The sequence below is a fragment of the Dendrobium catenatum genome, unplaced genomic scaffold, assembly GCF_001605985.2.
Source record: "Dendrobium catenatum unplaced genomic scaffold, ASM160598v2 fragScaff_scaffold_370, whole genome shotgun sequence".
NCBI lineage: Eukaryota > Viridiplantae > Streptophyta > Magnoliopsida > Asparagales > Orchidaceae > Dendrobium > Dendrobium catenatum.
The window spans coordinates 4,775,610-4,778,978 of record NW_021318832.1 but is presented as its reverse complement, the minus strand read 5'-3'; positions in this window follow the sequence as shown (position 1 = coordinate 4,778,978).

Sequence of the window (3,369 nt, the reverse complement as noted above, 5' to 3'; positions counted from 1 at the left end):
ATAAAGATAAGATAAATATATCAAGGTCATGAATCAATCTAGACAATTGGATAAGAAAAATTATTACAAAAGTGATGAAATAAAAATTAATATAAGTCAAGTTCCAATATAAATTATAATTGAACATTAGATTGATTTGAATATGAAGATTAAAAGATAGAGGAAAGAACAAATACTTGTGGCAACATTGCGCATCTTTTCAATAATTTTGACACACTTTGTATTACTTTTTATATTTGGGCTAATTTTGTGCCTCTTTTCAATTTGCGAACCATTGCACATTCTTTTGATTTTTGTACCTTTGTATAATTTTCAATTTTTTAAGTTATTCTTTCCATGATCAATAATCTAAAAGCTCAAATTTCTCTAAGTACAAAGATAATTATATTGAAAAAGGAAATAAATAATAATAAGACATCAAGATTGCAATAATAATACTAAAATTTTGTATGCCTAAAAAAGAATATGAGATTGATATCCTTTAACTTGATCGAGTTATAAGTTAACTTAAAAATTTATGAAAAGTTAGATTTTCTAATAAAGTTAATTTTTGTATTGCTTTTTAAATTATACCACTTTTTAGATCAACTAAGTTAGGATAATCATGTAGGCTAAAGAACATTTCCAAAAAGAGAACAAAATTAACTAAAAATAAGTCAAGATAGATTTTATTGATATCATGATAAAAGATAATACATTGGACCACAAATGATATCAATTCCCAAATATTTATAAAATATAAAAAAATAAAAAATTAAAGACAGTCACAAACACTCGAAACATCATCACATCACATCATCAGAACTGACAAAGAAAATCATATAAGAAGTGCATCTCTCATTCTAAGGGGCCCTGGTCTGGAGGAGGTAACTGGTTAAAGAAGGTAAAATAGCTATTCATCATAGATACATTTGCGTTCACCGAGTCAAATTGACCTCGGATCCAGCCTATGTCCTGCTTATTTAGATGAGCAAGAATTTGATCAAATCGCTGATCAAAGTGGCTATCTAGTTTGTCAAAGCGCTCGACCATATTCTAAAAGGCTGGTCCATGAATAGGCGCAAGTGCAGGTGCAGGAGTTCCCCCTTCTCACTCAGAATCCTCATGTCCATCTCCTATCCCAAACATCGCTCGGAATTAGCCATCAGTAAAGTAAGTAGGAGTTTCCATATGAGGATCAGTGTGAACTAGGTCATACTTCTCCTCAAGTATGTATGTCACAAGGTTTCCTAAGGCTATGCTCTTCTTTCGCTTGTGGGAGGCATGACCAATTTCAGAAAGCCCATAAATATAGTCAAGAATGAGTTGGGCCTCGTCAATAGGTTAACCAGACATTATCAGGTATGTTACAGTGGAAAGAAGAGGAGTGATATTATTTTGATCACCAGTTTTAGGTATAATAGAAGTCCTAAGAACATGCTGGATGATCCGGGCATCTTGGTTCAAAGTGGACACCTTAGGTAAATGACATACTTCTCTAATCCCTCTTATAACATGATTTATTTCAGACCAATCGTAAGTAGAGGCAGAAGTCAAGATGTGGGCTCTTACTCCTTCAGCTCTCAAATTTAAAAATATCCCCATATCTTCCTTTGTTATTTCTACTTGATTCCCTAGAACATATGCTTCCCTAGAACATAGGATATAATCCTACTTTGATCAGAGTTGAAGGTCATGTTTGCAAGAAAATAATAAAATGTTTCCTTGTTGTAGGAATGGATCAAAGTGAGGATAAAAGCAAATTGGGTTGAAGCAAAAAGGGGCATTACTTGAAAGATTGTGTTTTCCTGAAGAAGAACTCTATAAGGGGTGATTTTAGTGAAAATAAACCTTAAAAAATACTCCTCGTTTGTTTTGGACATGAAGTATTCTACGGCATTCCTAGCAGAAGGACCCTTAGCCAATCTACCCCTTTTGCTTGAGCTAGCCATTTGGAAGATTTGGAAAGATGAAAGGATTCGAAAAGGCTTTTGAAATGAATGAAATTAGAGTTCTAAAGCCTTCTATTTGAAGAAAAAATAACCTTTCGTACGTACGAAGGATGGTTCGTACTGTACGATGCTTGAATTCGTATGTATGAAATAAAATTTTGTATGTATGAATTAATATGTTCAAAATGGAACGACTTTTCGTAACCATGAAAGTTACGAGGCATCTTTTTGTACAGAAAGTTGACCAAACAATCATATAAATGGATAGGTGTCCATATGGGACGATCGTTTATTTAAGATCATTTTTATGATGGTTTGAATTGTCCCCCACATTGAATGACACATGGTTCGTATGTACGAACTCCAGGTTCATACATACGATCAGAAATAATAATTGCTTATGTCCGTATAACCATCTAGATGCATATATACGATTGAATACACATCGTCCATACCAGCTGGGGATCGTACAGACGAACTGTAATAAAAACTAAAAAACTGTATGCATTCTATTCTACCCAATGATTGATTCTCTATAGAATTCGTCCAGTATGAAATAAATTTCATACAGTATGAATAAAACTCTGGATCAAAGTGAGGAAAGTTGACTTTTCAAAAAGTAGCTTCTTGGCACAATTTTTTATAAAGGTGGTTGTAAAAATAGAAGTCAAATAAAAAATTATAGTTGCGATTTTAAAAATAAGATAGTAAGAAAGTGATCCTAAACAGACTCAGAAATTGATGTTTGTAAGCTAATTTGTTAAAAAATATTAATATAAAATAAAGTTAAAATATTATTATTCAAGGTTTAATAATAATGGTGTAAAAAATCAGGTTCTTCTATCTCTACTAATTTTCCATTCTTTAAGGTTTTGTTCGGGATGATTTTTTTCTTTTTATACTAAAAATTATTTTAAGAAACAGTAAGTAAGCCGCGCCAAACGAAACCTAAAACACAATAAATTTTTCTTGCTTTCATAAGAAATCAATGTGAATATAATGACACTCTATTCCTTAAAAAGCATAATTTATGCATGTTGTAAATACGGTTGCTAAGTGTTATCATATCAGTCAACTTTTGTCATCTTATAACAAGAAATATCTTACTATAGAAATGGGTGGGCGGATTACATCAGCTATCATTCTGGTTGGATTCAAATTTCTATCAACTATAACTAATACAAGAAGTTTAAGAAGCTATTTTAATAAGCAATAAAAATGTTATATCGAATCAAGCTTTAGGCTTCATTTTGGATGGCTTTTTTACTAATTTTTAAAACAAAAAATTAATTGAATCAAAAATTTTTGCACAAAAAGCTGCTTTAGAAAGAAATAATAAAGCTGGTCCAAATAAAGCCTTATTTTATGCTCAAATAAGAGACATCAAAGATGGAGGAAAATATTAGATTTTTATAGAGAAGATATGATTTTATTACTA